This window comes from Ceratotherium simum, chromosome 20 (genome assembly GCF_057802395.1).
Source record: "Ceratotherium simum simum isolate JZ-2026a chromosome 20, ASM5780239v1, whole genome shotgun sequence".
Classification (NCBI taxonomy): Eukaryota; Metazoa; Chordata; class Mammalia; order Perissodactyla; family Rhinocerotidae; genus Ceratotherium; species Ceratotherium simum.
In genome coordinates, this window is record NC_141919.1 from 11,339,393 (window position 1) to 11,365,244 (window position 25,852).

Consider the following 25,852-nt stretch of genomic DNA (forward strand, 5'->3'; position numbering starts at 1 on the left):
ATGACCTGCCACAATTTCACGGAAGGGAATTTTCTATGGACTTTTCTAAGAGAACGGGACATTTTCTTTCCCTAAATTCTTTATATCAGTGCCACGGAAAACCAGAAGTGCTACTTCATAAAATAGGTACTTCATAAAATAGGTCTTTGCATTGCTGTTCCCTGTGCCTCGAATGCTCTCTGCCCACATGGATTGTTCCTTCACTTCATTTAGAATTCTGCTCATGTGTCATATCATCAGGGATGCTTTTCTCAGGCACCTAAATATTAGCAATCACTATCCTCTCCCCACTTAAGGTATTTCATTGGATTGTCAATTCCAACTTAATTACAGGAGACATCACTATCTTCTATCATTCTTTACATCTCTCTCTTAGTCTTCTTCCAGAAAGTCTTTTTTACTCTTGCTCAGAGTAGTATAGACCAGTACTTCTCAAACGTAGGGATCTTGTTAAAATGCAGATTCTGATTCACTAAGTTTGAGATGGGACTGAGACTTCACATTTTTAATAAGTTCCCAGGTAAAGCCAATACTGCTAGTCCACATGCCACACTTTGAGTAATAAGTGTATAGAAACTACTGCAATGGGTATGTACAAGCCAGTGCCAGATTCCTAGGAATTTAGACAGTAGTAGTCAGGAATTGATGGAGAATGTCTGCAAATCATCTCAGGTCTTTCCTACAGAGGGCTTGATCTTTAGCTGGAAGATGTAGATACCCAGAGTCTCTGTCCTGGTTTAAGTAAGATGGACAAGAGAAACTGGCTTTGTAGAGTATATCCTCTGCCACTGGAAGTGTTCATGATGAAGGTCAGCAAAAGCCATAATCATTTTTTATTCATCTATATATCCACAGTCTGAAACAGAACCTTACTCTAAGTACGAGTTCAATAAATATTTGTCGAATTGGATTGAATATGGACAAAATCTTTCTAGTCTTGTATTTCTAGTTGCCACCTAAGTTAAATGTATTAAGAATCCTAGTGACATATGGGCTGATTCTCCAAGAGTATGATTGCTGGAATGGTGCTTTCAGATTTTTCATGCTCATACAGACAAGAAACCTCTCAATATTTTTGTCAAGTTGAATTCAGCAGCATTTAAACTAAACTCTTACTAGTTTTCTTACATCAGAAATAACTAACTTGACTACTTTCCTAAATAACAACGTGGGTAAATCACCAGAACTTCACTATTTTATCTCTCTTATTATCACAAGTTCCTTGTTGTGAAGAACTGCTTATTAACAACTCAACAGCAGTCTGTAACTACATTACTACTTCTCAATAAAAGGATTCATCAAACATCTTAATGATGCTCGTATCTCCTCAGAATTTTTATTTAATGGAAAAGTGCCCTGAGTTTATCATGACAGCCTAGATTAAAAGCCCAGCTCTCCCATGTTTTGGCAGTGTAGACCCACTATATAATAGTAAGAAATACATATACTGGTTTCTACTGCCAGTGTTTGACACAGAGCTCCTAAACTCTTTGTAAACAGGGATGCTAGGAGAGTTTTCTGCCCTAATATTTCATCTTTGACCCTGGTTCCAGACCCAGAGCTCCTGAGATCTTTGTAATTTACTGAGTGATGGGAGCGTCTGACACAGAGCTCCTAAATCCTTTGGAATTTCCTAGGTGATTGGAACGTCCTTTGTTCTAATGAGATGATTCTTGCTGGCTCCTGGACGGGGGCTGCTCCCTAGAAAGACCAAGCAGTGATTAGAAGCTTGGAACTTTCGGCCCCACCTCCCACTCCTCAGAGAGAGGAGAAGAGCTGGAAGCAGAGTTAATAATCGATCATGCCTACATGATGAAGCTTCCACAAAAACCCCAAAAGCACTAGGTGCGGAGAGCTTCCAGGTTGGTGAACACATCTATTTTCCTGGAGGATGGTACACTCCAACTCCACATGGAAAAACTCCTGCTCTGGGGATCCTTTCAGACCTCACCTAATGTATCTCTTCATCTGGCTTTTCCTTTGTATCCTTTACATAAAATGTCTTTTACAATAAATCAGCAATAATAAGTAAACTGTTCTCCTGAGTTCGGTGAACCGCTCTAGCAAGTTATCAAACCTGAGGAGGGGTTGTATTGGAACAAATTCAATTGGAACCTCGAATCTGTAGCCAAGTTGGACAGAAGTTGTGGGTAATCTGGCGACCTACTACTTGTGATTGGCATCTGAAGTGGGAGGCAGTCTTGTGGGACTGCGCTCTCAACCTGTGGGGTCTGTGCTAACTCTGGTTAGTGTCAGAATTGAGTTAAATTACAGGACACCCAGCTGGTGTTGGAGAATTTGTCGATGTGGGCAAATCCCACACATCTGGTGTCAGAAATGTTGTGAGTGAGTGAAGGAAAAACACAGTGAGTTTTCCCCTGGACACCCACATATCAAGTAAAATCATCACAACCCACATCTAGCCCCTCATGTCAAGCAAACATAATCATACAAAGTCAGTCTAAGAGTCAACAGATTCATAAATGTGAAAAGTATACCAAACTCAGGGCTTGGCACAAGAATCAGGATTTTTGATTTTTGACTTCCAAAGCACTTTTACCTTCCTTATCCTGTCTGAATTTCCCTCAGGGCATTTTGTAGTAGCAATATAAGGGAAAGGACATTATGAGCATCCTGTATTATATACGAATATACATATATATGAATATACTCAAACCCTAAAAGGCTAAGTCTAAGGGCAGAGGACTCCTCTTTGGGAATTAGTAGCATGTCATACGGGTGTTTTTTTGAAAGAGGTGAGCAATGCCTTGTAATTTTTTCACAGCCTAATTATTTTATTTTTAAATGCCTTTCTAAATGCCTAGAATGCAAATGTCTAAGGTCAGTAAATAAACTGCTGTGCTCTAAAACGAAATGCCCTTTGAGACAAAAATCGCTTGCCAATTTGTTTTCTAGCATTGATATCTATCGACATGCATCATGTCAATGATTATTGACACATAATATGCCAATTGCTGATAAATGTTACGATTTGACGTCACTTCAAACCTGCATCCTTACACGCTCGCATACTCATAGAAGTAGACATTATATTCACACAAACAGAATCTGTTTAACTGCTTTCAAATAATAGTACCTATAATAGTGAAAAAGCTACAAATTAATCAATTACAATACAGTTTATTTAAAACTTTTTTGAGAAAACTTAATTTTTGAAACATTAGTGTGAAAGTGATAGAAATTAGGTACCTGTCTCTTGTGGAATTTTGGCCTGGAGTTTTTAATAATTTTTTCAGGAAATATGGTAAAGAGAAGAAATTATAACCATATTTCATATAACTCCTTGTATATGTGGCATTACAGTATATCAAATAAAAAAACTATTTTGCAGCAATAAGCAATAGTCATGACTCAAGATATGCTTATTGGTCATTTCTGATCAACTATGTAATATTTAATATTTTGATCACATGAGTGGTATAGGACCATTTCTCTCTCTTGCAATGGAAAATAAAACAAGTTATTATGCATGCCTCCATCCCATTCCTGTATAACGCATCCTCTGCATGTATTGTGGAGCCAAAACCTGACATGAAAGTTTATGACAGAGTGAGATTGTAAAAATGTATTTTTTATTTAAGACAATTTTTCTATAAAAGCACATTTCAGTCCCTTAAAATAACAGCCAACAAGATTTACTGTATCAAATCTAAGTTTCACACCTCAGTCAGTGGTAGATTTCAAACAAACCCCAGCAGCTGAGCTGAAATTGACTTTTAAAATCTTTTAGTTTGCTCCCTGATGAACATTTATTTTTTTACTTGAAAAATCATACTTATCATGCAGCCCACAAATTCTCTGGTTTGCATTTATCCATTTTATTATCCTTTTCCTATTGACAGAGAGAGGAGCCAAGTCAGTGCTACATTAATCCAGAAACTAAAAATAAGTAGGCAATATTGTGAATATTAATGCAAGGTGGCAGCTCTCATTTTTTTCCCATCCCAACCCATTTTTCATTTGAACCAATTTGTACGAAATGTATTTAAAAATCAGAACCTTAAAGACAACCAATTTTCAACTCATTGACCTATAAATTTGCCTTTGATTGCAGTGCACTTCTGCTGTAGCAGGGAGAATAGGAGCGGATGCTTGAAATTGCAGATTCCTTGGGGAGGGTGTAATCACATGCTGACAATGCACAGGGGCCATTTAATGTCCAGGGTGGAAATTGGAGGACATCTAGCCAGTTTACGAGTCCCGAGGGAGGGGAGAAATGGATGTCGATAACCATAACACCTCACTCTGTGGGGAGCCTATTTCTTGTCAAGAATTTCAAGCTTAATGTTTCCTGGATAGCTTTCTCTTCTCTGTCTCTTTCACTGTCTGTTGTCTAAGTAAATAAAAGTAGACTTAAAAGTACACTCACAACAAAAGAGAGAGAGAGAAAAACAAATTAAATGAAGAAAATCTCAACCTTTTTTTTCTTTTTTCAGTAAGGAAGATTGGCCCTGAGCTAAAATCTATTGCCAATCTTCCTCTTTTTGCTTGAGGAAGATGGGCCCTGAGCTAACATCTGTGCCAGTCTTCCTCTATTTTGTATGTGGGACACCAACACAGTATGACTTGACAAGCTGTGTGTAGGTCCACCCCCGAAATCCAAATCTGTGCACCCTGGGCCACCAAAGCCAAGCACATGAACCCAACCACTATGCCACTGGGCCAGCCCCAAGAAAATCTCAACCATTTGACCTTAGATTTCATGAATATTTGGCTTTAATATCCACTTGCTTTGCAAGTTTACCCCTAATAATGACCAATATTTGTGTAATGCTTTTAGGATTCCCAAGGGCTTTCACATATATACTATTTGCACAATAAAACATTTTTGAGGCAGGAATACAAGTCCCTTATACAGATTGCAAAGCTGAGCCTTGAAGAAGTTATTTAAACAAAGTCCCTGGATAGAAATTATAATCTACTTTTTGAGAATTCAATGTCCAATGCTCTTTTGTCTATAGTAAATTGGTATTTTCATCTTTGAAATGTCTGTTAATTTCTGTACATTTTCTGTAAAAAAGAAATTTAATATTAGACTTCTTCTGCTTAGCATATTAAAAAGGTAGACTATATAGAGTATCCAAGTAATAAAGATCCTAGAGTAAATACCTCTATATGTAAAAGCAGACAGAACATTGATGCTCAATGCCATCCAGTAGCCTCCTTTCCTATAAGAATAGGTCTACTGAAATATGAAGAATTGGGATAAAGATGAAAATGGTGAACATGAGACAGTTTCTCCAAGGTCTTATTTCTGTGCCCTTTGGTTTTGTCATTTGTGTGCTCTTTTGGCAAAAAGTGGGACTCAAACTGCTGCTGATTATTCTTAACAGATCCAAAGTGAAATGGCAATGAAAAAGAACAATTTTCAGCTACACGCAACAATATGAATGAGTTTCTTAAATAAAATATTCAGCAAAAAAGGACAAAAGAATGCATACTGTATTATTAAATTTATATAAAATACAATGCAATCAAACTAGTCTATAGGCTAGAAGTTAAAGGTTAGAAGTGGTCACCCTAGAGGAGAATTAGTAACTGGGAATTTGGGGGAGTATATCTTTATCTGGGTGCTGGTTACATACTTGTGCTTAATTTGTGAAAATCTTTGAAGCCAAACCTTTATGGTGTGTACTTGCCTCTACATACAATAAAACCTTTGAAGGAAAAATGCAGCTGGATCGTAAGCTTGCATTTGTAGTCATCACGGATACTTTGGAGCTACTAACTCTGGGATTTATCAGGCAGAGGAGCATCGGAAAAGTGTGGGCATTAGATTCAAATGCCTGAGTTGGAAGTCTTCCCTTGACTGTGACACTTATTAGCAGTGTGTCCTAAGGGAAGTTTCCTAAGCTTCAGTTGCCCCAGTAAAATTCTTATGGATTTGCCCCACTCAACTACTTCGTATGGTTTAAGCACAAATACGAACACTGAAAACTGAAATACCACAAATGAATTTATGGCATTATTATTCAACAGATTTTAAATATCTTGTGCTAGTGCCATGTCAGCAGAAAAGTCAAATTCTGTATTAGGAAGGTTAAGTAATATTTCTATATGGCCATCAACCCTCCGTAGTTCAGTTGCCTCACACAACAGATATTATTTCTGAATCACGTGAAGTCCAGTCGATATTTTGTGGCTTAATGGCTTTCAGGGATCCTGTCCTTGTCTAGATCTTTGGGATCCTCTCCATTTAGTCTGTATTTGAAAAAAGAGACCATAAAGGTACATCTCTTTCCTAACTGCTTTGTTCCTGAAAAGGTACTCATCAGTCCCACCTACATTTGTTCATTGAGGGGGAAGTAGCCATATGGCCCCACCTAGTTGAAAACAACTCAAGAAAAGTGTGAATCTGTATTGGTCCATTAGCTGTGTCTGCCACATTGCCTTTTTGGTCTCTACAAACCACAAATCAATTTCTGAGGCTTTGTCAGTTGAGCATTTCACACCAAAATTCATAGAAACAGAAAGATCATTTGATCTACAAACACATTTAACTCTCTGGAAAACATGTTCTGAGCAGTTGACTTTAAACTTAATCTGAATACTCAGGATCTGCTCACCACTTCTGTGAGAGGCTTACATTCATGAGCAAACATCAGTTATGCCTAAGTCTCAATACCTAGGTGTCAGCTCGTAGCAATCTGAATCGAGCACACTCTACTCTTTTGATCTGTAAGGTGACAGAAATCTTGGTATAGTAGAAAGCTCCCAGTACTGAAAACTGGGGTCATTATCTACCCTCTAAATTTATAATCAAATGTAAATACATTAGATTAGAGAAAATTCTTATGTTGGACTTTTTCAACCTTCATAAATTTAATTTACCAAAACTCGTTAAATATTGTCCTTTAAAACTGAAAATGAAAGCTTTACTTCTGTAATGGAAAGCTTACATAAGATATGTGACTTATCCCAAATCACAAAATTGGAACCAAAATTTGGGGCTCAAAATTACCATTCTGCTACATACTTTTCATTAAAGTAGGGAAAATGTCATAAAATAAAACTACAATAAGTTTGTGTGCAGGGTGTCCTAATGATCAACTTTAAGAAAAGATTTCATAAATCTGGTGGACTATTTTACTTGCTTAAATTTGTGCCTCTGCTTCTTGAGAGTTGACCCAAGTAGTACCAGGAACTGTAATTACACCTACAATCAGCATAAATTTTATTTTTTCCTTACTTTTCAATCTCTTTTGTACTTGCAGACTTAAGGTTGCAAAACATAAGGCAAAAGGTATCACTTTGGAGAGTTTTCATCATATAGCCCTTTGCTCCCAGGAAGTGGTTATTTCATTTTAACAGTCCTGTTTCTAAATATATATGTAGGTCTCTCATGCCTGAAATGAATTTTCAAGACTCAATGTCTTTATGCTAAGTATTCAGCACTCCAAAAACTACTGCTTCTGAAAGTGTGGCTAGGCTAGGAATGAAGTGTTCTATTTTTACAATGAGATGCAGATTTCCTATTAAAAAGTAAAGCTTTCATTTCCAGTGTTATAAAGGACAGTATTTGAGTTTTGGTGAATTAATTTAGGAAGCTAAAGAAGTCCCATATAAGAATTTTCTCCAGTCTATCTATTTACATTTGATTATAAATTTGAACATTATTGTTAATGTCCAATATTTGGCTCTGGGTATTTGGGTCAAATAAATATTGGCAGCTGATAATTAAATGATCAATTTTTGTTGCACTATTTTCAATTAAATTTGGTCTCATAGCTATTTACACAATTTCATGTATTGATTATCAAAATGTATTGATATTATTTTTTCATTTGTCTCTATGTCCCAATGCTAGGTTTTTTTTTTTTAATTCCCTTTCATCCTTAAAGCAAAAAACAGGATGACATATGATAATAAGAGGAGATATTTCAGTATAGAAATAAGATGAGAATTGTTTCTATCTTTCATCCAGCTTTCAACAGTGTTTCAAAGTCTACTCACCAAGTGAGAATAGATGACTATTACGCAACATAGGGCATGGTGGGCCTGTAGTCTTCAGTGTTTCTCTGATAAGTTTATAGACTTCATGTTTACAAGTAAGTACAAGAAGTAGATAGTAAACTCCATGCATCATCTTTGCTAACCACTACACACTTATCAACTAGCACAATGCCTAGCATATAACAGGTGATTAAAAATTAACGAAGCATGGGTGGGAGCAATGCTTCTACCTCCAGGCCAGTTCTGACCTGTAATGTTGTAGACCCTTCTCTCAATGTGATAGTTAAGCCAAGTAGGTAATCACCCTGAGGGTTCTTCAAATGGCCAAGAAAACTCTTAATGTACCAAACTATACTTTTCATCCAAAATTCCACTTTTAAGTTTCACTCATTTAGCTAAAAATGTCATTCTTTTTAAAATGCAAAACAAATAGATATAAACCCAGAGAGTCAATAACATTTGAAGCCATTTTAAATTATTTACAATTATGACAAATGAGTATCAGTTTTGTTTTGTTTTTTTTTCCCCAGTGGCGTCTGGTTGGAGGAAGGAGCCATTCTGTGGTCCCTGAACATCTGAAGTAGGTCGAGAAAAACACGAATTGGTAAGATGAGTTTAGATGAGTGAGTAATACCAAGAAAATCTCTGCTTATCTCACATTGTTGCCTATGCGTGACATAATACTAAAAGCATAGAGGTGATCTGGTTATCACCAGCACTTGTACATAAGGAAAATGAGATTGCAGATATGAACTAGTTAAACAGCCAATCATCGGTAGAGCCAAGGTTAGTTCTGGGGAGACCTGACTTGTGGTTTGGTGCCCTTTCTTTCAGAAACTTGATTTCTTATTTTCAAAAACTAATCTTATTTCATAGTCAACTACATTTTATAAAATATTTTAGAAATTCAAAAGTATCTTTAAGGAATCTCAACAGATTTCCTGTCTTTGTAATTTTGTATAGCATACATAAATAACTACTTAGGCTCCCTTAGAGTGATTTAATTTGCCAAACATGTAAACTGTGATTGATTAAATGTGAAGGTTTATGATCATGCAGTTAGAAGTTAGTTTAAAAATATTCTCCATCATTTCCAGGGTTGGATATACTTTACTAAATTAGCTCATTGAAATAATCACTGGGATCTAAGTCAATGGTGAAAAAACTTGTATTGCTGCAAATATAAAGAAAATATCCCTCCTTTTATTTCAAACATTTACTCAACAAAGAAATTATGCCGGGCTGGCCCGGTGGCATAGCAGTTAAGTGCATGTGCTCTGCTTCAACGGCCTGGGGTTCGCAGGTTTGGATCCTGGGTGCGCACTGATGCACCGCTTGTTAAGCCATGCTGTGGTGGCGTCCCATATAAAGTAGAGGAAGATGGGCATGGATGTTAGCCCAGGGCCAATCTTCCTCAAGAAAAAAAAAAAAGAGGGAGGATTGGCATCGGATGTTAGCTCAGGGCTAGTCCTCCTCACAAAAAAAAATTATGCTTATATAAAAAATTTATGTGTACTATGTTCAGTAGTGGGCTGCTGAGGCTGATAGAGCCCAAATGAAGTATATCAGATAGTGTACCAGTCGGAGCTCTCCAGAGAAAGAGAACCAATAGGACATATACGTATATGTATATATGTGTGTGTGCATGTATATATGTATACACATATATATATATGTATATACTTATATTTATATATAAAGACATTTATTATAAGGAATTGGCTCACACAATTATGGAGGCGGGCAAGTCCCAATATCTGCAGGGTGAGTCAGCAAGCTGGAGACCCAGGAGAGCTGATGGTTAATTCCAGTCTGAATTCAAAGCCTGAGAACGAGGAAAGCCAATGATGTTGTTTCATATCAAAGACCAGCAGGCCTGAGACCCTGGAAAAGCCAGTGTTTCAGTTTGAGTCTGAAGGTAGGAAAAAAGTCGATGCCCCAGTTCAAAGGCCATCAAGCAGCAGAATTCCCTCTTACTCAGGGGAAGGTCAGCCTTTCTGTTCTATTCAGGCCTTCAATTGATTAGATGAGGCCCACCCACCCTATGTAGGGCAATCTGCTTTACTCAGTATACAGATTTAAATTTTAATCTCATCCATAATCTTCCTTTGAGAAATATTTAGTGTCTTAGTCCACTTGGGCTGCTATAACAAAATACCACACACTGGATGGCTTATAAACAATAAAAACTTATTTCTCACAGTTCTGGAGGCTGGAAGTCAAAAGATCAGGGTGCCAGCATGGTCACGTGAGGGTCCTCTTCTGGGCTGCAGACTTGTTGTTGTGTCCTCACATGGCAGAAGGGGCAAGGGATCTCTGTGGGGTCTCTTTTGTAAGGACACTAATCTCATTTATAAGAGTTCCACTCTCACAACCTAAGCACCTCCTCAGGCCCCAAGTCCTAATACTATCACCTGGGAGGTTAGGATTTCAACATATGAATTTTGGGGGATACACTCAGACTATAGAACCCAGAATAATGTCCAACCAAATATTTGGGTACCCCATGGCCCAGTCAAGTTGACACATAAAATTAACCATCACAGGCAGGCAGGTTTTATTATGTAAAATGCCCTGCTCTTTCAAAATATCTTGTTGTATCACTTTTTTTTAAAATAGAAGGACAAGAATTTCTTATGAAAAGAGGTTAAAACAATTCTAATATTGGGATTAAGACATATATAGGCACATATGGCAACTGAATATTCTGGGATAGATGTTAGAAGCAGAATTTCAAGCTGATAGACAGAGTTGCTAAGAAAGACATATCCTAAATGTAGACTAAGTCAAGCAACAAAATTCTTATCATTGGGGATAAGTGTCTTACCAGGCCCAGCTTAGTGACTACTTTACAAAACGACCTTGACACAGCCACCCTAGCATATAGTATGTTCCACAGGATAGAAGGACTATATGTGAAACCAAAACAGGTGTCCCATTAAATCTATGCTGTTCCAGAGCTACGCAACTTGGCTCTTGGACGTCTTTAAACAGAGCACAATAGAGAGGCAAGAACTAACTTTGAAGATGATTCCCAAGCCCCATAAAATTGAGAAAGCATTGGCCACTCAGCAGAATTGGAGGGTAGCAGAAAATGATGGGAACCAAGATTTCAGCTGTATCAATGGGAGCTGCCATCTACATTAACTAGGGAGTACTATAAACGAGGCCTTGGGACCTCCTGAAACAGTTGGAGGGAGCAGGAACATTTCTTTATAGTAGGGTGATTTATTGAAAATTTTATGTAGCAATATAGCCTATTAATAAACTAATTTTCACTTGTTTTTTACTGCTCTAGACTAATAAAAATGTATGAAATGAGCCTCCCTACAATGTTCTATCCCCAACTCCCTTCCCTCCAGGAGTCCAGTCAGCCCCATGTCTCTAGTTCTTAGCTTTCCATATAACAAGGGACATAGTAAACAGTCTTCTTTTTGCATTTCTTTGAAAAAAGACATACCTTTGACCATGGGCCATGATGATGACAATCCCTAAATGGCTTTTTGTGTTGGAGGTCAAGGCCACTCAGAGAATCTAAGAAGAGGAGGTCAAACAATAACGTACTGCAACTAGCTCATACTCCCTTGCAAGAACTAGTTAATTTTTCAGGAATTTTGTGTTGTTAAACACAGCCATTACTAAAATTTAAATAATATAAATCTACTTTGAAATGAACTATATTAAAAACAAAATTAATGCATACTCAAAACTCATCCCTTCCTAATTATTTTACTACATTTTATTATTATCTATGCTCTTGATGTTTTTTACTTGTATTGAATTTGTTTGGTGGAAATACCATATAAAAATGTGCAATTGCATATCTCTTTCCAACTCTGCGTACAGTGATGTCATGTTGGTAACTTGAAATTGGCCATGGTGGGAGCATTCATACCACAGAAATAGGCAAATACTGCAGTTGTGGCTTCATTTTTACAGCAAGCTAGTTGTTAAACATTTACTGGCACATCAATGTGTTGACGCTGTGAGTATCAAGGTCCAGGGAGGATGGTCTGATCCTAAGTTAGTGTAAGGTAGGTGAGGAGTAAGCAGAGGAAAGTGGTTACAACTTGAACACAGTGCCCATGGTGTAGCAGGATTTCTAAATGTGCAGTGTCTATGGGGAGTGGATTCCAAATGATGATATTTTGGAATCACTCCCACCTTTGAAGGGATCATTCCAGTCTGATCAAAGAGTACTGGCAGGGGTGACCTTTGCACTTGAGGACCAAGTCTGTCTGCACTTCGCTGGTACAGTAGAAGCCTCAGATTTCTTCCACAAATTAAGAGAAGGGCTTCCCACTATTCAATGATACTGTATATTTGCTAAATTTGGTGGTTTGTATCTGAATCTAAAATAAACTTTATTTATAGGGGGAAAAAACCCTTGAAACCCATACATTACTTGGACCCCTTTTCGCAGAATGATTCATACTTGTTATATCATGGGAAAAGATGCCTTGTAAAAACAAAACAAATGTGTTAGTAGCATATCTCAAAGGGATGTTGATCATAAATTATATTTGTTATTAAGTTTCATATAGACCAAATATTTAAAATATTTATATTGTCATAGAAAAAAGAGAGGTGTGACTGACACTTTAAATGTATGTAGCTGATTCCAGAACCTATGTTTCATAGTGACAATCCCTTGTCCATCTCTTAGATTTTATGAGGTTAAAAGATGATTTTACATGTGACATTGGGAGGAGAATTTGTGACATTGGCTGAAGGAGGTATATGGCCCCCCTCTCAAGATCCTCTAAATCGTGTTACCTCAGAGACACTCTTAGGATGACTGAGATATTATAGTTAATCGATGCAGCTAATAAGCTAGTAAAATCAGGTTATTGAAGTTAGTGGGAATTTGTTGGTACCCACTGATTAGTGAATGTGTCATAAAAAAAAAATTGTTCTATCCATTATATCTCAAGTCTAATCAGGAAAACAAAACCATTTTATATGCTAAAATAAAGGGGATTTAGTGCAAGGAATTGGTTACACAGGTCGTGGAAGAGGTATGAGACCAAACAAGGAATGGTGAGACAATCCAGAGATTGTCAACAACAAGAAGCTGCTACCCTCTTAGACTGGAGACCAAAGGGAGCAGGTGATGTCACAAAAGCCCAGAGTCCAGGATCACCTGGCCAACAAGCTTTTCAGGATCTAGATCCACAGAGCTGATGATACTACTGCCAGAGATGCCACCAAGACAGGGAGGGAGACAGAAAAACACGCTGGCTTTTTCCTTCCTCCTGCTCCCCAGTTTCACACCAGGGATTCTCATTTAACCATGAGCCAATTAACAGTGGACTCCTGGATGTATATATCTTCCAGAGGTCAGCAGAACAAGAAAAGAAATAGGAATAGATCTGAGAGAAAACAGGTGTAGGACCAACAAATCCATAAAATCCAAAATATCTATCTCTAGATCTGGATGGATAGATAGATAAATTTCTCCCATGTCCATTAATATTATGTCAGGAAAAAAAGGAATTATTTTTCTTGTCCAGGCATATAAACTGAACGAGCATTTACTTAATTACTAAATTAGAAGTTTATTCCCTTCTAATTATTTAAACTATTCAGTTGTTATTTAGCTTCCTAAATGAGCACAACATTGCCCAAATATTGAGAGCCTATTACCGATCCAATGGACTCTTATTTTCCATTATTCTAAAGCTCTCCATCTAAACTCATACTGTGAGAAGTACTACAAAATGGAAAACTGGATTGATCTGACAGTTAAACCACTCTTTTCACCTTGCCTTCTTTCAGATATGCTGAGAAACAGGAGACAGCCAACAGGCAAGAAGAGGACGGAGGCAAAAGAACAAGAATACTCCACAAACTGAATGAACCATGCTGACTGATCCAGAGCTGGCTCTCTTTGTAAAATGTTTTTACTATCCTACACATTACCCTTGCATCCGACAAAACAGCTTGATGTAACATTTTAAGATTATTATTGCTACTTCTCTGCCATATCCTTTCTACCATCACCAAAATAAAAGCCTAACAGAAACTACATAATATTGGTCAACACTTGGCTTTATCCTTCCTGATGTTACTTTTGTTTCATGCAGATCCTCTTTATAAAGCTATTCTTAATGTCCTCTTTGGTATCATAAACTTAAACTAAGGAAATCACCTTTCTTTCCTTCCTGACACATTATTTCATGAGGAATGTGTCCTGTTGCTTACATAGACAAGCAGAGTTCTTTCAAAGCAGAAAAGCCATCTATTTTGCTTGCTTCCCATGTGCTATCTATACAATACAGTTAAGCAATTCAAGCACACAAATTTGTTCTAGAAAATTGGCAACTCAAAATACAAACAAGACTTATGGTATTCAAATAACCCTTAAACTATTTTTTTTAAATATTACTTTAAAAGTTACAATATAAAAAAAAATCAGAAGGGGGCCAGCCTGGTGGCATAGCGGTTAAGTTCACGTGCTGTGCTTCCATGGCCCAAGGTTCACAGGTTCAGATCTTGGGTACGGATGAATGTACCGCTTGTCAAGCCATGCTGTGGCAGCGTCCCATATAAAGTAGAGGAAGATGGGCATGGATGTTAGCCCAGGGCCAATCTTCCTCAGCAAAAAGAGGAGGATTGGCAACAGATGTTAGCTCAGGGCCGATCTTCCTCACACACAAAAAAAAATCAGAAGAATTGGGCACATGCCCCCAACAGATTCTCTAATGTTTAGCAGAACAGAATTCATGCTGAATCCCAGTTTACGAGTAAAAGGCACGTCAACTTTAAAGTCAACCATAGAAGACACTGTTTCTTCTCCATGTGGCTGCTTTGGAGCCATATTCCTGCTGACCACTCATATATTACCTCTTGAGTATTTTATGATATATTAGAGCCAGAAATAAAGGATTTTAGTGCTGGAAGGGACTGCCATTGGTCTGTGATTCAATTCACATATTCTTTCTGCACCAGACTCTTTAAGATCATCATTGAGTTAGTCTAAGAATTTTGAAGCTGTAGAATTCAGGGCAGTACATTACAATATACCAATATTACTATTCTCCTGTTCTGACATTCTCCACTGATTGACAGATGAAGGAGAAGGAAGGGCAGTCACCATTAACTGAGAATAAATGAAACTGGAATATTAAAATTCAGGATTATTTGAGTGACTGAATTGGCTGGCAGTTTTCTCCAGTTAAGGGTGGGAAAATATTAATTCTGCATATGACACCACTACTGTATTTATACAAATCTACTGGGACAATTTTTTGCCTTGAATTGTTTTCTTCATTCATTTCAGTCAGAGAGTTGTGTTGACTGATTTTTCTTTTTGATGTATGGAATGCCTGTTTGACTGAATTTACCATTTAATTTTCACTAATGCACTGTAAAACAATACATTAGTCAAATTAGATTGGCAGGTATGAAAAAATTTACTTCAGAACTAGAGAGAAATATATTGCCTTCTAGCGCTATGTAAGTCATATGTCCTGGATTTGGGGGGATTGTTCCAATTTTGAATATTTTTCCACATGCTCTGGTTTTAGTTTCAAAACTGTAGGATTGCTGATCTCATAGTGAAAATAAGAAGGTCTGTGAAGTCCAGATAAAAATAATTTTATATGGGGGCTGGCCCAGTGACATAGTGGTTAAGTTCAGCATGCTCCACTTTGGCAGCCCGGTTCCGCTGGTTCAGATCCCAGGTGCAGACCTACACCACTCCTCAAAGCCATGCTGTGGAGGTGTCCCACATACAAAATAGAGGAAGATTGGCACAGATGTTAGCTCAGGGCACCTCTTCCTCAAGCAAAAAGAGGAGGATTGGCAACAGGTGTTAGCTCAGGGCCAATCTTCCTCACAGAAAAATAAATATATAAATTAATAAAAAAATAATAATTTTATCTGAATCTGACAATCACAAAGAATCAGAAAAAAAATGAGATAAATTTTACTGCATTTCTAACTTATCGTGAGGTGTTGCTATGTTAAACTTTTGAGTATTGCTTTAGAAGTTCTTTAGGAAGAAATATTTCAAATATATTCACAGAAAACCCTCTTTATGTACAAATTCATTCTTACAATATTTACAGTTACTATGAAAGGCCATTTCTCCATGCCCATCACATGACTCTCTGCTCTTATTGAACATTTGGGAATTAGTGACATAGGTAGGAAAGAGAGGAAATTTTTGAGCACATGATTGTTATTCAAGCTAATCTTTATAAAGAGTGTTTTCATCTATAATTGACGAATTCATCATGGCAAAGATGATTGGATACTACTCTTGGAAAGAAAAAGTCTTCAGAAGTTTTCCATATTCCATTCACCAATCTGTGTTCCTGTTCAAAGCAAAATTAATTCCTGTCAAAATTAACATATTGGTTTAATTATGATTTTTAATCTTAAAATAATCTGGCTGGAAGAACAGGAATTTTTTGGTGGTAAAAATCTATGGAAGATGAGAGAAAATAATCATAGAATTCAGAGAATGACAAAACAGAATTTTTTAAATGGTGGGTAAGGACTTCTGCTTCCAGCTATATCAGCAAATGGAAAAATGTGCTAGAAAAGCCAGATAAATTATAAGCCACATTTCACTGTGGCATTAGAAAGCTACTGAGGTAGCCAAGACGTACAAAAGTAAAATAGGGAGAGAAAGAAACTCACTGAAGTTAGAAACATGTTCTGTACATGATTTTCTAGTCCAGGCATTTAGAAATTACTGATGAAGAACAAGAGTCTGAGAAGCCTAGTCAAATGTGGCTCCTAAGAGACAGAAAAGCCAGGAGATCTTAGGGCAATATCATGGGACTGAGGAGACCAAAGACGGAATTTAGAGAAACAAGGCAGCTAGAATTTTAAGAACCAGAATCCCAGAGAGAAAAGAGATTCAGAGAATTGAACTGGATATTCAGCAACAGTTCTCCCTTGAGGTATTTTTAACTTCGGTAGACAAGGTAAGATGTTAAGAAGTCAAACACAAGCTAACTGAAGTCAAAGCAAAGATTTAGCAGTCTCACAATGCTGGAGAGATAAAATTGAGATTCAGAACCCACCAAGGAAGAGTGGCTCAATGGAAAACTAAGGATATGAGTTGGGAACATTGAAGGTCTCTAACCGTGTGTATGTGTGGGTGTGTTAGGAATGTTGATGAAACAGATGTAAGTTGAGCCTTCCAAAGAAGGAAAATGAATATCAAATTGTTCAACGACTGACGCGCTCTGTCCTTCTGCTCCCTACATAAGAATAGGAAATTCTCTCTAGAGGAAAATAATATCATCCAGATTTTCTAAACATTTTATATTCCAAGTCTGGTAATCATTGAAGAAGCACCAAAACTACCAAAAAGAGAGAATAAGAATTAAAAAAAAAATAGAATCAGAACCATAAATGCCCTAGATATTAAAGTTTGTACATATTATATGTATTTTGATAAATATGATCAAGTTCAAGAAAGTAGATGACAAGGTGGAGAATTTAACTAGACAAGTAGAAACTATAAAATGATTGAACTTGAAATGATAGAATTAAAAAACATACTAAGATTAAAAACTCAGTAGTGGATTGGATACAGGTGAAGAGAGATTAGTGAACTGGAAGATAGGGTAGTAAAAATATTGACTAAAGCATGGAAAACAAAAAAGATAAAAAGTACAGAAAAGAGCATTTAAAACATGTGAGATATAGTAAACATTTTTATAGTAAACATTTAAATAGAAAATCTTAGAAGTAGCCAGAAGAAATAAAAAGATATTACTTTCAAAAAAAACAGCATGATTAAGATTTCAGCCTACTTCTCAACAAAAATGATGAATATTAGAAAATAATGGAATAACATTTGTAAGTGTTAAAAGAAAATAATTGGCAGTCTAGAATTCTAGAGAAAACATTCTTTGAAAGGAAAGATGAAATAAGGAAATTTTCAGACAAACAAAATTTAGAGAATATGTTCTTATCAGGATAGATTGAATTAAATTATAAAGGATGATCTGCAGTCAGAGAGAAAATTATCACAAATTAAAATAAAAACTTTTATAAAGGAATTAAGAATAACAGAAAGGATAAATAAGTGGGTAAATCTAAATGAACTTTAACTGCACAAAAGAGTAACAATAAATTAAAATATATGAAAAATTAGAATGCATTAAAACAAATGGAAGGGGGAAAACAGTAAAAGGAATTTAAGGTCTCAGCATTGCCGGAGAAGCAGTAAAAGTGCTCATAAGTCATAATGTATGTGTAATTGCTAATTGTAAAAGTAACAAGGTAATACAAGGGAAAATGGAATTTTAAAACCACTTGATTAATCCAAAAGAAGGAAAGCAGAGCAAAAGGAACATAAAATAGGTGGGACAAATAGGAAACAAAGAGTAAATGGTCTGTAAATAAATATATTAACTGTAAGTGATAAAAATACTCAAATTAAAGGACAAAGATTATTGAAACAAACAAAATACTAATTCCATGCCATTTACAAGAGACAAGAGTCATTATAAGGAAAGATAAGGATTAAAAGTTAAAGGATGGAAAATTATGTCACAAAAACAATAAACAAAATAAAATTGAAGTCTTTCTAACGTTAAAGTAGACTTGAAAGCAAAGAGCATCACTGGAGATAAAGCAAGATAATGAAACAAAATATTAATTTATAAGGAACATATTATAAATCTAAACTTCAATGCAATATATGAAGGAAAATTCCAAAAACCTAAGTAGAAATACAAAAATCTAAATTACCTATATCAGTAATATAGAACAAAAAAATCAATAAGTTACAGAAGATCTGAACACTGTCATTAAAAAATTTTGCTTAAAATTTACATAAAATACTACACCAACAAGGACAGAATACACATATATACAAATTTTTTAAGTGCACATGGCACATTTATAAAAATTGACTATACGCTGGTTATAAAGTCAGCCTCAACACACATCAAATGGTTGAATACATTCAAAGTATTTTTTAAAGAAAAAATAAAACAATAAATTTAAAAATACGTAATCAATATTTCTCCAAATATTTGGATGTTAAACACACACTTCTAATCAATACACAAGTCAAAGATGAAGTTACAATGGGAATTAGAATTTTATTAATTGAATGATAATGAAAATATGCCATATAAAAATCTGTAGGTTGCAAACAAAGCTGTTGTTACAGAAAATTTAAGTATTAAAATTATATGTCAGAAAAAAAGAAGAGTTGTAAATCAGTAAGTTTCCATCAAAATAGTTTCAAAAAGAATAGCAGGGGCCAGCCCAGTGGCATAGTGATTAAGTTCACGCTCAGCTTTGGTGGCCCAGGGTTCTCGGGTTTGGATCCTGGGTGCAGACCTACACACCACTCATCAAGCCAAACTGTGGCAGCATCCACATACAAAATTGAGGAGGAATGGCACAGATGTTAGCTCAGGGGCTATCTTCCTCACACACGCTCACAAAAAGAATAACAAATTAAACCTAAAATTTTAGAAAAAGGAAATAACAAATATAGAGAAAACAGTAAAATAAAGAATATATACATAATAAAGTATAAATAAAGCTAATGATGATTTTTTTAAAAAGGTAAATAGAATTGATAAATATCTAACAAAACAAATTAAGGAAAAATGGCAACATTCTTACAGTTCCTACAAAGGTTCAAAATATAAAAAGGAAATTATATAGAATTTTAAATTAATACATTTTCTAATTAAAAATTTTGAAATCATTTAAACAAAATAATATACCTAAAAGTTATGAGATATATAAAGGATAATTTTAAGTCTATTAATGAATTTGGATCTGTAATTAAAAATTTCTTAGAAAATTAAAATTTCCAGAACCATATGGATTCACCAATAAATTCTTCCAAATATTTAAAGAAACACCAATCTTAGAAAAATTCTTTCAGAGAAGTGGAAAAGGGAATAATTTTCCAACTCTTTTTATTATGCTAGCATGAACTTGATACCAAAAATTGACAATAAAATTAAAGAAAAATTACAAACCATTCTTTTGTGTATATTGACAAAATTCCTATGCAGAACATTTAAAAATCAAATTCATATAAAAATAATAAAATATCTAGGAAAAATAAGGTTTATTTTTGAAATGCAAGAGTGGTTTAACATTCAAAATTCTATTAATAAAATTCATCACATTAACAAACAAAATAAAATTATCTCCACCATAGATGTAGAAAATGTATAAAATTGAAGATATAGAAGATGTAGAAAATGTAGAAATGATAAAATTCAACATTAAAATATTATTTTAAAATCTCAGAGAAAACTAGAAAAATAAGAGAATTTTCTTAAAGTAATAAAGAGTATCTACATAAAAATCTTACAGCAAAATTACATGGTTAAAATAACAAGAGCTTTGCTCCAAGATAGGAAACAATAAAATGATAACCACTATGATACCTTCTATTATAGTGGAGGGCTAGATGAGGCAATAAGCGAAAGAAAAGAAAGTAAAAGGCATAATGATTGGGAAAAATATTTGTTATTATTTACTGATGACAAAATTTGTACATAGAATATCCCCCCCAAATTTACAAATAAATGACTAGATTTTACATGACAATTTTGCAAGTACATATGATAAAAGGCCAATACAGAAAATTAATTTTAGAAATCTATACCAGATCCAAACAATTAGAAAATAAAATTTTTTACAGATATTTTTTCTAATAGAATCCCAAATTATCTAATACCTATAAATGAATCTATAAAAATCATGGACAATACTCAATGCAGAGAACTACAAATTGTTATTGAGGGTAATTAAAGAAAATCTAAATAAATGGAAGTATACATCTTGTTCATGGGTTGCAATGCTAAATATTTTGAAGATGTCAATTCTCTACAAATTATTTATAGATTCAATGAAATCCAAATCAGAATTATACCCAGGTTTTATTGTGGGTAGTGATAGTTGGTTACTGGTGATAGAAACTCTAAAACATATATGGAAATGTAAAGGGCCAAAAACAGACAAGGCAATATTGCAGAAGATTGAAAAAGTTATAGGACTTGCATTACTAGGTAACAAGACTTACTATCAAGCTACTATAATTAAGACAGAGAAGTTTGGGTATACCAATAGACAAGTAAATCAATGGAACAAAACAGAGGGTTCAGTAACACACTAAACACATGTGGTTATTTGATGTGTGACAGGTGGCACTTGGTGCGGTGGGGAAAAGGTTATCTTTGTAATGAAGGGTACTGGGGCAATTGTATGTCCACAGGGGAAAACAATGAATCTTGACCTCTACCTCAATACATAAAACTAAGTCTAGATAAATTGCAGATATAAATGTAAAAGGTAAAGTAATAAATCTTCTAGAAGATAACCTATGACCTTGAGTCAACTACTACACTGTACCTAGTGGTGGAGGCAGGGCAGACCTAAGAACTGCAGGGGGCCAGCAGCAGACAAGGACAGAGGTGTGGCTTCCAAATGAGGCCAGCTGAGAGCACAGTGAACATCACGGCCAGGAGCACTCTCTAAGGAAGAGCTTTTAATGTATAAAAGGATTGAGAAGCCAAAACATATTTAAGAGCTGGCACCATAATTCCTCTAAAGATGACTTACATTGCTGTGCAAACATAAGAAGTGCTCGACGTGGAAGGTGAACATCTTCATAATTCCCAGGACGGTCTTGGTACCGGACCATGTAATGAAGAACTTGGAGTCCCCATGGGTAATCCAGCAAAGAGAGGAGAAGAAACAGAGATGGGAGGGAGAGGAGGGAGAGAAAATAAAGGGAAGTGTTTGTGCAGGTTGGTGCTGCTGCAGACCAAAGTCCAGGTCTGCCCCCACCACCGAATCTTAAATAAAAGCCGCTGTGTTACGAAGTCTTTTGATACTTTGGAATTTCTCTTTACAACCTGAAAATGGGGTCAAGTTTCCTGTCTGGGTTATACAGTGCAGAATAGAGACAGGGTCTTTACAAACAGTTCTCCTTCTGGCAGAGGAGGCCTTGAGGCTGTGAGCCATTCACTGGGAACCAGCAGGACAGGAAGCATTCTTGAGCAGACTGAAGTTACAAGGTGGCCTTTCAGGGGTTAAATCCCATTATGAATATTGTACCTTCAACGACCCCTTTTCCTTCTCTGCCCAAACTTCTCCCATTGGGGCCCAACAGGTTACATGAGCACTGTTTGACTTACACTTGGTATCCCCAGAGCTTGACTTGTACTTGGAGACTTAGGTGAAAATTCTGCCTTCCATCTACTGGCTTTGGTTTCTCAGTCTCTGCTCCAGGCTAGTCTCCTCAAGCTGCCTTTTCCATTTCTGCCAATAATCCCCTCCCCCAGACCTTCCTAATCCTTTCCTGGGGCAGGCAGAGGAGGAGGAGAATTAATGAGGGCATTTTTATTTCCAGAAGGAAAGGTGATCACATTACTTCACGATATTCATCTCCTTGATTGTTCAATTATTTTTCTAGCTTAATCATGGGTATTTGAGCACCCCAGCCCCCAATTTAAGGAGGTTTTAGAACATTGTCCTTAGCTCGGCATTAAGTGTCTCTCCACTCTCCTTCACCCCTCTCCTTACCCACTGACTCACAGGCTTTCTGGACCTATGAGGAAGACAAGCACTTCACAGAACTTCCACAACAGAACCAAACATATTGAAATGACTTTTTATGAAGATATTGAAACAACAGAAAAAGAATACTGAGGATTGTTTCTCCTGAGGGTTCAATTATTTAGAGGGCCTACAGCACACTTTGATTGATAAATCTAACCTTTCCTTTCTTGGCACTAGTTGATCACACTGTGATGAAAACAAGTTAGAGAATGGAAAAATAATCTTTGGATTTCAACAAAATAATGAAAATGCAGGGACTGTCTTGGACTTTTGCAAGGTGAGGAAAGATTTCACATTTTCATTGTGTGATGGCAGGAATCCCTTTTAAAACCAGGCCAGTCTGCATGATGCATTTAAAAATCAGCCTTTTCAAATACAGCCATAACCTCCACAAGATTTCTTGATTTCTCTGGGGTCAGATAAACCATCATATTTCAGAGTGGTGCCCTGTACATGAAAGTGATAAACATAATTTGGAAGCACAGCAACGGCTAAAAACATGGACTTGGCAGTCATTCGTTGAAATATTTTCTGCTATTAAATTCATTGCATAAAGTTTTAAATGTCCAAACTCAGGCAGGCAGGTCTTGCCAACCATCAGGAGCTTCGAGCTTGTTAACAGCTAAGTGTGTATTGTTAAATCCTACTTTGGCAGTTCCAGAAGCTATGTGGTTTCTCTAACGCCTCTGTTACCATTTTTTTTTTTTTTTTTCTTTGTATCTTTCTGTGTTTCCTTAAAAACATAGTTGTCTGACCTTGGGGAAGTTAACATTACATCCTTGGGCCTCGGTTGCCTCCTCTGTGATATCTAGGTTTATCTTTAGTACTGCCCAATAGAACTTTCTGTGATAATGGAAATGTTCTCTATCTGTACTGTCCAATGCAGTATCTGTTCCTCACAAGTGGCTAATAAACACTTTTGAAATTTGGCTAGTGAAATTGAGGAACTGAATTTTTAATTTTATTTTTAAATTCATTTAAATATAAATAGTTCCATGTGGGTGGTGTCTACCTTATTTGACAGTACAGATCTGTCACAACACTCTCCACTCTAAAACTCCGCCATTCATTAACTCAACCTAAATATTTTTGCCCTTTGACAGGGAGAAAATAATTTATGCTTCTCCTGAAATTATTTTTCAAGACCTATGTCAGTGTGGGAACATTACATTCTTAAATTTTTCTTTGCTTTATGAAACTTTAATAATACTGGAGTTTCCTGCCTCAGTGCCATCTTTGTGATTATGGGAAATATTGTGGATGAACAAGGCCCATTTCAAGAGATCATGAAGAGAAACCTCCTTCTGGATTTAATTTCACTATGAGAATGCTCAGAATGTCAAAATGCTAAATTGCTTAAAGCAAAAACCATACCTTTGTTATACTATGTCATTTTCTATTTTTTTTTTTTTTTTGTGAGGAAGATCAGCCCCAAGCTAACATCCATGCTAATCTTTCTCTTTTTGCTGAGGAAGACCAGCTCTGAGCTAACATCTACTGCCAATCCTCCTCCTTTTTTTTTTTTTTTCCCCAAAGACAAAGCCCCCGTAGATAGTTGTATGTCACAGTTGCACATCCTTCTAGTTGCTGTATGTGGGATGCCACCTCAGCATGGCCAGACAAGCGGTACGTCAGTGCTCGCCCGGGGTTCCCAACCTGGGCCGCCAGTAGCGAAGCACATGCACTTAGCCGCTAAGCCACGGGGCCGGCTCAATACTGTGTTATTTTCTACGTGTAGATGGAAAAATGTTAAAAATATTTTTTAAAAACTACACATCTATTTTTGAAGCTGATTTGGCTGTTCAAGTCTTTCCAGCACTTTATCCATCTCACTAATATTTCACTTAGTCAATATAGAAGTTGCTATGATTGCTAAATATGTTTCTGTGTTCCCTTCTAGGGTACATGTTCTTTGAAGTTAGGAAATATATCACAGCCTCTATGCATAGCACAATATCCATTGCTAATTCAGGTCATATTTTAAGATATAAGACAAAATTTAACATTTATTATTATGGTCATAAACATCTAGCAAACCAACAAGAAAACAAAAGCAAATCTTTTTTTTTTATTGTAGGCCAAAAACAAAAAAAGAGAGAAATACTTAGTGCAAAACCATGGCTCTAATAATTACTGTTGTATTTAGAACACACATATGTTAAACTTATTTTAAAATATTTTATTATCAAAGACTTTGGTATTGTACCTGAAAAATTTTATCAGAAGTGAAAATAATCATGTGGTCTGACCAGCCTGGATCATGCATTCGAAGTCATTTTAAAAGGAAGTAGAGTTTTAGAAATTCACTTCTGATATTATCCAGTGGAAGAACTGAAACACAATAGAAACTACAGCTTTACTGGAGACAGGACATGGTCAGCAAATTGGACCGTTACTCTCAGTACAATCATACCTGCAGAAAAATAGACTGGCACGCATTCACCAATATATAGGAATTCTTCATTTATCTGACATTATTAGGCAATAAGGTATTGTACATTAGGAGAATTTTTTTAAACAACAAATTTAAGAAAGGATATTTTAACTATCACTTTTAGTAATTTTTTTCTAAAATTAAGAAATGCATCCATTAGCATATTTAACATTTCCTGATAACTCGGGGTCATCAGTTCAACCAACATTTGTATTAATAATGCAGATGGAAACAAGGCAGGCACGCTTAGTGAAACTTAAGATGATATAATGCTCGCAGGGATAACTGATGCAAGAGCAAAGGAAAAAACAAAAACAAATCATGATCAAAAACAATCAGTAAATGTAGAGTTCCGAATTTCTGTATTTAGATTCAAAAAGAGACACCACAAACACAAGTGAGAGACTCCAGCATCGTTAGCTTTCCCCTTTGTTTCCTTCTTCCTGTCTCTTTTCCTCTACCCCAGATTGTTCCAGAAAAAGTTCATAGCTGCTTGCAAGACAAACTCTCCTACTTTCTCACTCTCACACAAACTTCATAACATGTCCATGAGATAAATAGCTGAGGGAAAATATAACTCGCCACGCTCGATCTGTTGTTAAAATAAAATTAGAAACCAACTTCTAAACATGCAGAGAGTGAGCGTGGTATCAGGCACTAATTTCCTGCTGAATCCCTCTCCATTTCTAATAGGTATTCTTATTTACGGAGATCACTTTTTATTGGTACGCTATTCCAGAATGTTCCATTCCTCCCATCCTCATTTTCTAACATACATTCCTACTCTTTGTGATCCTAGTTATTCATTTATTAAATAATCAATCATAGGACTATGGGAATTAAATGTAGAGTAAAATAAAAATGCTGGAATCA

The 25,852-nt window shown here is 36.0% G+C and overlaps 1 long non-coding RNA gene across 1 annotated transcript in view; it reads right to left on the reverse strand.

The window, feature by feature from the left end:
- The window catches only part of LOC147914361 (uncharacterized), a 62,711-nt gene that overhangs the window by 3,275 nt on the left and 33,584 nt on the right, over positions 1 to 25,852 (reverse strand). The gene's annotated exons all lie outside the window — the stretch shown is intronic.